We start from the raw sequence: 13,899 nt of genomic DNA on the forward strand, positions 1-13,899 counted from the left end.
CATTGGTTAATAGTAATTGTGACTGTTACTATCAGTCAAAAGTACTCTCAGAGATAGGTAGGTTAGGGTTATTTTTTTTTGCTACGCTCAAAAAATTAAACTGTTCCCAGAGTTTGGTAGGTTAGGGTTATTTTTTTTGCTACACCCTAAAAACGAAACTGCTGCCAGAAATAGGTATGATTTTCAGGTAAAACTACTTTTGACCAACATGCTCAGTCAAAAGCAGTTTTGCCTGTTTTTGTCAGTTAAAAGTTCTTTTGACCAGTTCACACTTTTGACTGCAAAAGGTTGGGCTGGACATATGGCAAGGGAAGGTAAAGATAAGTGGGATAGAGAGGTAGCGGAATGGTATCCTAGAGATGGAGAAAGGAGAGAAGGAAACCAATAATGAGGTGGTCGGATGACATAAAGAAGCATGCGGAGCCGAATTGGATAGGGACGGCAAGGGATAGAGAGCTGGGGGAGGCCTATGCCAAGAAGGCAGACTGAAATAATTATTAAAAAGCAATGACATAAAAATTATTTAATAAAGTTACCTATTATTACTAAGGAAAAAATATTGAAAAACTAATTGATATAAATGAAATGTGAATTTATTTAAATGTAATATGTACCGAAATTTAATTTTTTGGGCAATAAAGGCTATTCTATCCTATTCTATTCTAATTTGACAGGTGACAACAAAAAAAACATTAATTCCTGCTAAAATTTCAGAGTCATAGTTAAGCGTAGTACCAAAACAAGGTTGATTTTTAGGGTTCTGTAGCCAAAGGGTAAAAATAGGACTCCAATATATTATTAGAACAAAACAAATTATTTTCAGAAAATATTTAATTTAGGCTACTTACTGAAGGCTCCATAAGCCTTCAGTAAGTAGTGCATAAGTATACTTGGAAAAATCCTACCTATGCCGCCGTGGATGGCCCGGTGGCAGAATGGCACAGGCACCTGCTGCAATAGCAGAGGACGCTGCTTTGATTCCAGCCTGGGGCACTGGAGGCCTTGGTCACTTTTTAGGGTTCCATACCCAAAGGGTAAAAACGGGACCCTATTAAATACTAAGACTGCTGTCCGTCTGTCTGTCACCAGGCTGTATCTCAAGATCTCATGAACCGTGATAACTAGATTAACTAGACAGTTTACATTTTCACAAATGATGTATTTCTATTGCCGCTATAACAACAAATACTAAAAACAAATTAAAGAAATATTTAAGCGGGGCCAATGAAATGAGTAAATTTTTATTAATATGTTTTAATATGACATGTTGGTGGCAAACAAGATACAAGGCTGTTAATGCCGATGGTAAGTGGGAGTTTAGACTAGACCTCTGCTTCTCCAAGGGACTCACATTGCTGACCGAGTAAATTTTTATTAATATGTTTTAATATGACATGTTGGTGGCAAACAAGCATACAAGGCTGTTAATGCCGATGGTAAGTGGGAGTTTAGACTAGACCTCTGCTTCTCCAAGGGACTCACATTGCTGATCGAGTAAATTTTTATTAAAATGTTTTAATATGACATGTTAGTGGCAAACAAGCATACAAGGCTGTTAATGCCGATGGTAAGTGGGAGTTTAGACTAGACCTCTGCTTCTCCAAGGGACTCACATTGTTGACCGAGTAAATTTTTATTAATATGTTTTAATATGACATATTGGTGGCAAACAAGCATATAAGGCTGTTAATGCCGATGGTAAGTGGGAGTTTAGACTAGACCTCTGCTTCTCCAAGGGACTCACATTGCTGACCGGTTACAAATCTATTACACTCATACTAGGGTACCGTACCTGACTAGGGTACCGTACCATACTAGGGTACCGTACCTGAAGGGTAACTAAAAACGGGAACCTATTAGCGATTCCGACTCGCACTTGGCCGGTTTTTCTTAGTAGGTATATGACATTTGTTTCAGTTTTACTTCATTGTCCGTCTGTCTGTCTGTCTGTCTGTCACCAGGCTGTATCTCATGAACCGTGATAGGCAGTTGAAATTTTCACAGATGATGTATTTCTGTTGCCGCTATAACAACAAATACTAAAAAGTATGGAACCCTTCGTGCGCGAGTCCAAATCGCACTTGACCGGTTTGATATTTCAGGCTCCGTCACACAGGCGCGTTTCGCGTGCGGCGCGTGAGCGGGGCGCGCCGCTTTTTCATATAAAACGCTCAGGCCCGGCTCTGAAAACGCGCCGGTGTGACGGAACCTTTATTTCAGTTTACTCCACTGTCCGTCTGTCACCAGGCTGTATCTCATGAACCGTGATAGCTAGACAGTTGAAATTTTCACACATGATGTATTTCTGTTGCCGCTATAACAACAAATACTTAAAAGTGTTCCGTTCTTGATGGGTGAGTCCGACTCGCACTTATCCAGTTTTTTTTTTAACGAATTTAATATTAACGGATAGGCATTAATATTAAAGAATGAAATAGTAGTCATAATTTCCATACTTTCACTTTAGTGCCATGAAAGGTAGGTACAAAAGGGTTCCCTCTTTTGAGATTGGAAAGTGGGCTAGGTTATAAATGCGGCCTTCACAGAACCGATCTGCGACCAGAAAAGTGGGTCAGGTTAGAACTGTGATCCTTATAGAACCAAACTGCAACCAGAAGTGGGTTAGGTTAGGTTAGAACTGCGACCCTTACAGAACCGAACTGCTACCAGAAAAGCAGATGAGATTTTTTTAGTTACATATTTGTTTTTAGATATATCGGAATAGTAAATTTTTCGAGTTAATGTTACGGATTTAAAGTTTTCTGAGATGAGATAGGTTTGTAACCTTGATGAAGGTTTGAAGTCTAAAAGTAAATAATTACTTAATTCATAATGAGTATTACCTATTACTATTATTTATTTTACCCGAGCGAAGCCGGGTTTTCATCTAGTATAAATATAATTGATGTAATTCTTGCGTATTGCGTATAAAGTGAAACTACCTTCAACATTAAAGAAGCAAAATAAATTGTTACATATTTGTAGTTGTAACATTACAATTTTTCGCTTGTATATTTACAAATCAACAATTCTACAATTATGTAGCTGTCGTGACATACCTTTATTCTTTGTGATACGCTTTAGCAAAAATGACATATTTGTATACTGCAGACTTGTAATGAATACATATTTGTAATTATTGTGGTACATTTTTTTGTTTACAATTTAACAATTTTGTCGAATTGTACACTTGTAAAATTTTGTGGGATAGGGCACTGTACTTATTTACACCTTCAGGTGACGCCGTGACACTGACGAATCGATTAGGTACTATAAATCTGGATCTTTTTAAAAGTTCTTTAGAGAAATCACCTACAACTAGAATTAAGTTGCATTGTACGCATCTATTCGTAACCTGTCCAAGGTAATTTTATCCAGGTAACTACCACAGTAAATGCGTAAAAATTTCAGCTTGCATTTTTCATTTCGCCGTCAACAATTTACGCTACGCGTGTTCTCGTGAGGTAGATTGGCTGTTTGGCATGCGGTCCTTTGCCTCATTCAGGGTGCAAAGAGGACCTTTATTTATTTTTTATTCGGCCGAGACAGCTGCCAGCGGACGTGTGATGACACTCATGGAGGCTTTGTAACGCGACGAATGAAATAAAAAACTTGTTCAATGCCCTTTTTTTAAACTAAAACGTAATAATATGTAACTGCATATATTTTTATAAAATCTGATTAATAATAGAGACAAATGGTAAAAAGGAAGCTAGGCAACGATTTAAAGACCATAGCCTAGTTGGTAGTGATTTAAAATAGCTGGATAACCTGATTTGAATACCAGTAAATGCTTTTATTTGCATGGTGATCATTTAAAGAAAACTTTAAGTATTTAAACGTTTTTATATCTAAGTAGGTAAATAGCTATAGCTTCGCATTAGTACTTATAATATAAGCTTTACCCATAGCACGTGGATTTACGGAATTGTCCCCAAATCCCAAATATGGACGCTTGCAGCTTCACGGTTGCTAACTTGCCACCCTTCCCACTACACGCTCCTTTTATAAAGGGCCTCATACAGAAACCATGCACTGAACAATCTGAACATGCATCTAATGCGTGCAGTAATTTATTTTCTTCATACGTAACACTGAGCTGGGCACATTACGCGCCAGCGCGCGACAAAGGCTCTTTTTTATAAAGCGGCGCCCATTGTATTTTCCTACGCGTCTGTGGTTATTATAAAAATCCTTCCCGTATTAATAATGAACGAGAACACTTTGATAGTGCCCCGGTAAACATCCGAGTGTAAATGAATATTATGTAGGTGTTTCTCGCAGCTTTGGTATTGAGTATAAATTTTCTAGGCAAAGTGATGGCAGGTGGGCCAAAGTGTTAATGGAATGGTAGCCACCGAAAGCAGTGTCTGGCGTCCGTTGACTCGTTGGGTGGACGACATTCGGAAAGTTGCGGGTCACTTCTGGGTGAGATTAGCTCAGGACAGGGATAAGTGGCGTACCAACTCGAAGAGAGGCCTATGCTCAGCAGTGGGCGATAAAAGGCTGATATGATGATGATGATATATGAGGATAAAAGATGACCCAGTTTAGAAAGATTATCTTTTAAACCTTCATACTGATTATTTGTTTAATGAATTTAATTTCGATTTAGACAACCTTATACATAAAATAACATAGGTACTTACCTACATGTTTTCAAATAATTGGTAGGTAACCTTTACAATTTGTAAATATAGACCTTCTTAATGTTTAGGGAATGGGAGGTAGCTTATTTTGGGACTAAATCAATGATTTTATTTTTATTTTTAGCTTCAAAACATACGGTATATTAATAATAACTTAACCTTCAATATTTTCACAAAATTTACAAATTGAATTAGCAAGTTAGTAACTAGACCGAGCCCATTTCATTCAAACTGGAATTATTGAAACATCCAACCGCCCCCGGGCAAAATTTGTAAAATAAAAATTTAATCGAAACAATCGGAACTCGGAGGCCAATTCAAACTTTACATTTGATATCAAAATATTATCTAAATGATGTAATTTTGTTCTCAAACACCAGTCGCCCAATACATGTACGGACAAGTTTGAGTGAAATGAACGCGCGATATACATATAAATGACATCGTTATGAAATCTTTTTTTATATCGAGTGTACGTTCGAATTGGCCTCTCGCGCTAACAGCATTGCTCAATTCGGTCGGTAAATAAATTATTCGCAGGCTACTTTATTTCGCAATAAATATGATACCCACGTTCACTCATATTTCGATTTGCCGAAAACCTTTCAATACGCGCAATTTTTAGATAATAAATAAATATTATAGTCCGGATATCTTACACAAATCGACCTCGTCACACAGTAAGCCCAAGAATAAGACCTGAGTTGTGGGTAGGTACTAGGAGACCATATACCGGGTGTGGCCTGTAATACGAGCAAAAAATTAAACTGTAGGCTGTACTCCTCATACTGATCAACATTTGTTCAACAACTTTTAAAATTAACTTGTGGTTTGATTTTTAATACACTTTAAAGTTTATTCTAAGACGCAATGTATTGCGAATTTTGTTATGTTTAAGGCGTGACAAGCAACGTCAATCACAATGATATTATGGCTTGGCGATGGCGTCCATTGAAGAGAATATTTATTTTGTATGAAAAATAGGGACTCTAAATACTTCATAATTTTTAAAAGTTGTTGAACAAAAGTGTCACCGTTTGAGGAGTACAATCTTTGTTTTAATTATTTGCTGCATGTTACAGGCCACACCCGGTATATAGGTATTTATAAAGATAAATACATAGTTAAATAGATATTAGAAAACGTCTTACGTACACCTACTTAATTATACAAGGACATCTATGAAATCATTTTTAGCTTTCTAGTAGACTTACTTACCCCGAATATAGTGTAATGTAAACACCCACAACCCACACGCAAAAACTAAAGGTGGCAGTCCATTTCCAACGACAGCAGCACTAGAATTCAGAAATTCTCAGGAATAATTCAGTGGTCAGAAATTGAGTGTTACAGTAAAGGTGACATTCGTGTGTCAACTGCAATTTGTATTACTGTTGCGGCATCATTTTGCCGCCGCTGTAACATCTACTTATACGTATATTAATTTCCTTGATAAAATTAGTGACGCAATGAATATCGCGGTAATAACTATAAATCACTCATTTTATCAAGGATATTGACAGATACAAGGCAGCAATAACGACGCCGCGATAGTAGCGTAGCTGCAGTTAACATCCAAACGTCACCTTAACAGTAAATAAATGTGACATTGCACAACGCAATTCCAGTTCAAACTGATAAACAAACTCGACCAAGACCAAGTGCGGGTAGTTCGAAAAACTCGCGCGGCTAGAAGATGTTGATGTCAACCTTATCCAGTCTTCTCCGAGACCACGGGGACAACGCCGTCCTCGAAACGTCGGAGGTAAGTCGCGATTAAGTCGAATCCCGTTGTGCAATTTAATAATATTTAAAAAAGTTGAAATCAGTAAATGTGACGTTCGGATGTTCGGATGTCAACCTGCACGGCGTCTGTGTCATGTCTGTGTTACCGCCTTGTAGGAGTTGTAGGTATCTGTCAATTTTCTTGGTAAAATGAGTGATTTACAGTTATTACCGTGATTTTCAATCCGAGTGATGAATCATATAAGTAGACACAGCGACGCCAACAATGATGCCGCAACAGTAAATCCTCGCAATTTCCACGGGAAAAGGAATGAACGGCATAATCGCATCAGTAATGCGCCGTCAGCTGATATCCGAACGTTACCTTAATCGTAGGGGCTTCGTTTCATACGTCTGTCAATATTTGTTTAGTATTACGTCTGAGTGTCACCCTTTATACCTACGCTTCAAAGCTTTTTCACGAAAAAAGTAGATACCGTAGACACGAGTGGTAATATATGAAAATGCTGGGCAATAAGTATAAAAGTCAATATTCGTATGAATTTCATTCTACTCGTAGTTGCGTTATTTAAGCTTTGTAGTCTATAGGTATAGCTACTTAGGTAGGTACTTTTAAATCTCTTAACATAACGTTAAATATACGAGTAGATATATTTTGTTTTGTCTACTATAAGAACACAACACCACCGTCTCATATGGTGAATCAGAGTCAATGATTTTTATAGAAAGGCAAATTATTTTACGTGATTTCGAGGTTCGTTCCATAGTAAAAGTAGTATAGTAGTTGTTCAGTATGACCTACATATTCACCCCACAGTTCGGTTAGTGATAATAAAATCAGCCCGTATATTCGGTGCCCTAACTTAACCACTTTTCTAATACCTACAACCACTGTGGCGACGTGAGTACCTACTTTTTTAGTCGGGGCACTTATTGTACGATCTATTAACTAAATCCTTATTTGCATAAGGATCACTAAAGAGACCATACGTTTACCTATATAATATGACCACTGTGCAAGATAACCTATCTAAGATAGCCTTCTGGGCACCCTACCGGTGGGCACGGACCTGGGGCCAATATTTTATTTGTAGGCTTTTTACTTTTTAGGTACTTTTAGTTAATAAGTTTAATTCTTTTTTCTTTGTCTACCTATATTATTTTGCTTATATTTAAGTTTAGTTTTTAATTAGTTTTATGTTTAGATTATGTAGTGTATTTTTAATTGTATTATTGTTTATGAATAAATATTGACCTATCTAGATAATGGACCTTGCAGAGTTTTCCGCACCTCATCTAATGAAAATCGCAATAGATCCCATCCTTGACGGACAAACGCCTCGGAGCACTTTAAGAACCTTATCTTTGGTCTCATTCCGCCCTACAAAGCGGACACGGAACTCTATTTATAAAACGCTCGGCTAGCGACCGCACGAAAAGGTGCGAAGATTAAAGATCGTATCGGCCGGAGTGCGTTTTCCATGTCATGCCACTTCAAAGGCGCTCACGAGTTTGCTGAATGTATTGTGCGCGTTTTTTTCACGCAAGAGCAATTTGCCTGTAGAAAATTCAAAGGCGCTCTAGACAAAGATTAGACAATCAACAATCTTTGAATCAGGATATCTACCAGCCAAAGTATGGACACGAACAAATCTGGTCATGCATGATATGGTAAATATTTTAAATGAATGAGGGTTTTGGGAGAAATGAGGAGGACGCTGTTCAACAAAACATATCTATGGTGGAATATATAAAGCTGAAACTCACAAAAAACTTAACGTTATAATTATGATTGTATTTTTATTATGTAGTTTGATATCCACAAATCATTAAAAATAAGTGCTGCTTGAAAATCTACATTTATTTAAAAGATTCATATCATGCACGATGAGATTTTTTCGTGTCCATAATTTAGCTATCTTTAGCACATAGTAAAAACAATTATATAATATTACCTCTGTGTATCTAGTTGACTCCCTTGATGATAATGATGATGCTATGATTAATCATGTTTTTTTATTACGCCAGCAAAATTACGTTTCACCATATTTCTTTCAGAATGACAAAACTAAGTCGGACAAGATATTACATTTCTGGCCATTAAGACAATTTCTAACAAGTCGTCGCACCCGAGGCACCTGAGCACTTAAAATGTCACCGAATTAACTTTATCCCACAAACTTGTGACAGCAGAAACGCTTTTTTACTTATTTTCAAATTAAACGTCAACTGTATTTTAAATACCAAAGTATAATTTAAAAGTACCTAACCTGTCCCAAGGCGTTTCGCTTTAGGTATTAAAAAATATATTCTAATTAATTCTAATCAAAAACACTCAAATGGAGAACGTCTATTAACTTTAAAAAAGAATTTAACTGAATTAATTAAACAGAATTTGAAATGTTGAAAGTGTTGAAACAAGAGAAAACAGAATTTCGGTAATGGTCGCCTCTATTTTTAGGATCATTAAAATAGTTTCGCTAGGATAATTCTTGATTCCAGTATTAAAGCCACCCTACTATGTAAGTACTAAGATTATAAATGTGAAAGTAACTGTCTATTAGTCTACCTGTCTGTATGTCGGTCTGTTATCTCTACACCCTTAAACCGCTAAACCGATACATATGAAATTCGGTATGGAGATAGTTTGAAGCTATTTCTTGTATCTGTTATCATCATCCTTGTCTTGATAGAAAAATACAGGCAGCAGGTAATATTCGATAGTTACATTGCAGCGCCACCTATACGCTTTCAACTGTACTACGCACTGTTTTGTAAGCTGCTTGGCTCGCTTAGCTTAGTTACTTTTGTTCAACATTAAACTTGTTAAGTCGAGACTTCGATACAAGATGGCGGCACACGGCGTCAAGCCGTGTATTCTTACAGCTTGCACGAGCGCGGGCAATCTTTCCCTGCCCGGTTCGAACTTTAAGATACGTCAGTTAATAGATCTAGAAACGATATGGATTAGATGCGTCAGTGTCAAAAGTGACGTTTTTGTTTGAAGAAACGTCACATTTGACACTGACATATCTAATCCATATCTTTCCTAGATTTATTAACTGACGTATCTTAAAGTTCGAATCGGCCCGTCCGTTCCTTTCCCGCAAAAGTTGTCCCGTTTGAACCTGACCAGCGTAACCTAACAGCTTGACATAATCTAATCGAAGTATTTTAAGGCCTAACTACCTAACTACTACTACTACCTACTACTAACCTAAAACCTTCACCTAAAAATTTTGATTTGTTATATATAACTGCAGACATTTTTCAAAATTTAAAAACGGGTTGATTCAAGGTATCTCAACTACATACTTACCAATTATAATATTTTAAGTATAGACAATCACACCAAAATAAAATAAGATTGAGCTCTTTTCAAATTTTATTCTACATTTGGGACACCTTTTGACACTTTAATAAGATACCTATAAGGGGTACACCGAGCGGCCGTCACCCAAGAGGTTACCCGGGAAGGGACGCACGCAGAGGAAGCACACGGCAGAGTGTATGGACTAATGAGTGTTGATGCAATCTACAATCAACTAGGCTATTGGGTGAAAGCGATGAACTATACCTACTCCAGTGTTATTATAGCTAAGATTCTCGGGTCCAAACAAACCTAACTAATCTACTCACCTGCGTTTGGTACGTAAGCGGTTGTAAAATTATTGTCATATCACCGATGTTAATGGACATTTATAGGTGAGGATGACATAATAGCTCATTTATAACCGTATGTGTTGTCGTATTAACTGCGACCAGTAATATGTTTTGATGCGGTAACGACGTATTATGATAATCCGGGTGCCAGTAACTTACATTCAGTTGGAAGTATTATGGCATGTTCTGGTATTAATATAACAATTTTGCACTTAATAATAACATGCTAATCTCCTGGTACCAACTAACAATTTTAGCTTTTGAAGCAGCCTTATTTAAGCCTCGTAAGTGGCTGTCCATAAATTACGTCATCGATTTTGACCCCCCCCCCCTATTATCACCCAAAAATCATGCTTCAAATGACCCCATTTCCTCCTACTTCATTCTATCGTCATCCGATGTCCAGACCCCCCCTAATTTAAAATGACGTAATTTATGAATAGCCCCTAATCGATTAAATAACAAAAAGGCCCTTGGCAATTCACGATACTTTCTACAACAATCTTATTTTCTAACAAAAAGATTCTTGATTAGGTACCTATTAAATGAATATTACAATACCATAGTACATCCTTCCAAACACAACAAAAGAGTTCTAACTCGGTAGCAAAATAAGCCTTGAAATTCACAATCCACTCGTGACCCGGCAACATTGATCCAATACTAAATAATAAGCAGTAATCATAAAGAAAGGGTTATGTAATGAAACCATGAATGGGAGCGGCGAGCATGCAGAGGAAAAACGCCCTAAGTGAGCAGTTTTGTATGTAGTCGTATTCATTTTTTCCTTGAGACTAACAGGCCAATTCGAGTTTTAGTTTTTCAATATGTTTCAGATATACTGTCAACCAAAAACGATAGCTTTGACACTGACAGTCCGTATCATATCGGAACCAAAACGAATAATTAAAGCTCGAATTGGCCTATTGCATTGGCGATCTGCAGGTTTTGGCGGGAAACCCACTCAGTTGCTGTTTAGTCGGCGCGCGCGTTTCACGCGTTCGTTCTTTAGTTATTCCAAGCCCGATGCGATCGCGAACGCGACGTTTTGTCTCCGTCTTTTTGTTTTGACAATTTGTTTAAATGGGAGTATTGAGGACTAACCTCGTTTCCCTTTGTCTGTATTCTTTTTAACATGGTGTGACTATGCTTTGTTGACGTACAAAAGCAATGTTAGCTCTACTTTCCTAAGTTAAACAAAAGTGAATAAGTTTTCTAAAATTCTGAAGTCATTCAGCTACAGACCTAGTAGCAACCGTTAGTGTTACTGTAAATTTTGTCTAGAAAGATAAGTAAGTATTTCAGCCTGAAAATTTAAAGGAAACCTAACAATCTAACTATCTAACAGAAAATTGCAATTGTAATCTAACTAATCATAAATCATCATTAACGGAAAACATATCATTAACGAAGTCAATTAACGCGGAAACATGTCATTAAGTAACATAATTTTATCTTAATCAACAATTTAATCACGTAAACGTAATCAATTAACGATAAATCATTAAGCTTTTTATGTGCATCGCCGGTTACAGTGCTAATGATCAATTGGACATGGACTGAAAGTGGCTGAAATAAACAGCAATCCAGCATGAGTTAAGACAGGTAGGTTTGATAATATTTTATTGATGTATCTAATTTATGTCTACAGTAGACATGTATTTAGATACACGGCAGGCCAAATCCGCAACGCAATCGTCAATATAATCTAATAAAATAAACACAGCAACACGCTTCGTCAAAATATGTACAGCTACCTACAAAATATACACCCACATCAGATTTCGTTAACTGCTTACCTAGTAGGTACCTTTACTAAACTTAACAACAAATACAAAATTAAGGTTGACTTACGCGAGACCGGGCCGGGGCCGGGTTGGAGCTTCCAGCGCTTCGTTTTCTATGGAAAGCACCACGTGATCACCGATCAGCCGTCATAGAAAATGACATCGGACGCCTCGGCCCGGGCTTTTCACCCAGATCATATGTGCCAAAAGTACTGGCTCTGGTGGCATATTCTCGCTGAATAGTCAGTGATATTTGTGGGACCAGGAAAGACTCAGAGCGAGGGTCACCTGTTGTATCGTCATATTCGCCTATCTATCGGTTCTGGATACCATGTAAGTCGCAGATTTGCAGAGTAACAAGCTGTCAAAAACAATGCAGACTCGCCCTTCAGAACTGCACTTATATTTACTGTTAACTGTTTACTGTAACTATGATAAATTATCACAAGACAAAAGAGCGGGGACAACTGTGTCGTGTCAACTACTTACCCAAATCTCAATACAAACAATTCGTATGCCCCGTAGAAACACAAAGCTTTGAGCTGTACTTTAATGAGGTGCAGTAACTTAAAAGACTATTAAAGGTGTGTGATTAATGAAGTAATGGAATTCGTAACTTACGGTTGTTTGCTTTGAAAATTGCCGTCAGTGGGGGAATTCAATATTTATAGTGAAACATTTAAGAGAAAATTTGGCTTTTTACATACGGCCATTCGAACTTTAGGATACGTCAAATATTACGGCTAGATACGATATAAATTGGATATATCAGTGTCGAATGTGACGTTAGTTCAAAGAAAAACGTCACTTTTGATACTGACATATCTAATCCATATCGTATCTAGCCGTAATATTACACGTATCTTAAAGTACTGATCCTGTAAAATTTCTACCGCTTTGCGCGTTAAAAGTTAAATGTTCTATTCGTCTTTTATGGTTCTGTCGTGTTAATTTGAGACCACAAAATCTACCAGGAAATGAATCTTAGGCGAAACCAAAACCTAAGCTGAGTCACTTGACTTAAGGTAGGTAACTTAGAAAATTATTTTTAAACAGAACTTAAACTGAGTCACTTACGGTATTTTTGCAAAATAGTAATTATTTTAAATGAAACTGAGTAGAATTAGTCAGTCCACTTAGTCATCGTCATGAGGATAAATCGCGTAGCGTGTGACATGCGCAGGAGATTACCGTGTTCAGTTGACCGCGCATGCGTTGCCATAGACATATAGGTATATAAGTAAATGTCAATGAAATTGTGAATATCAGTGCGATGTATGTAGTTTGTGGCAAAAAAAAATACATTGTAGCTAATTAGAAATAAGCTACTATTTCAGTTAACAAGATAAGTAAAAAGGTAAAACGCACTTTTTCTGTTGACCATGATTGAGTAAGTATTACCTATTCTGTGTAAAGAATGTTTATTTAGAAAAAAATCCTTAAATATATTTCTCAACGTATTTTTGGGCCACGCTGTATTTAACCTCGGGAAAATACTTCACCTCGGAAAAGAATAAATTCCTATTTGACTACAAATGTATTCCTTGTGCTATTGGCCGTTCCGTGGGATTCTGCTGAATCCTACACAGAGAACTGTGTCGCCGACATATTTATTTTTATTTATGCAGACCAAGACGGATATGATGGTCGTTTTTGTTTATGACAGCGTGATAAAACGATTTACTATCATTAGGTACAAATGGAAAATTGTCCACTCTAAATTATACGTCAAAGTAGAAAAATGACAATTTAAAATATATCAACTAGGAAAATTGTCCATCCAGCATATTGTCGAAAAATAATTATGTCCAATAGTCAAAATGTCAAATGTGATACAGGTCGAAAAATATGTGTCCATTTGTATTTGCGTACACTGTAAATTATGACCAATTGAAAATTTTTACATTTACGATTATGGAGGTTTATTAGGTTTATAATGCCGTAGTCATGGAACTATTAAAAAGAAATGACTATTTTCAAAAAGAAAGTTTTATTTTAGAATAATATATTAGTGTCATTTATGTCAAGACATTAATATGTCATAGGTAGGTCCT

The 13,899-nt window shown here is 36.8% G+C and overlaps 1 protein-coding gene across 1 annotated transcript in view; it reads left to right on the top strand.

Moving 5' to 3' along the window:
- Positions 1-11,045: 11,045 nt before the first annotated feature.
- LOC134666110 (uncharacterized) overlaps positions 11,046-13,899 on the top strand; it is a 54,809-nt gene continuing 51,955 nt past the window's right edge. Inside the window, exon 1 of the mRNA XM_063523261.1 lies at positions 11,046-11,350. The gene's annotated coding sequence lies outside the window, so the exon portion shown is untranslated. The remainder of the gene's footprint in view (positions 11,351-13,899) is intronic.

Source organism: Cydia fagiglandana, chromosome 7 (genome assembly GCF_963556715.1).
Source record: "Cydia fagiglandana chromosome 7, ilCydFagi1.1, whole genome shotgun sequence".
In the NCBI taxonomy this organism is placed as follows: domain Eukaryota; kingdom Metazoa; phylum Arthropoda; class Insecta; order Lepidoptera; family Tortricidae; genus Cydia; species Cydia fagiglandana.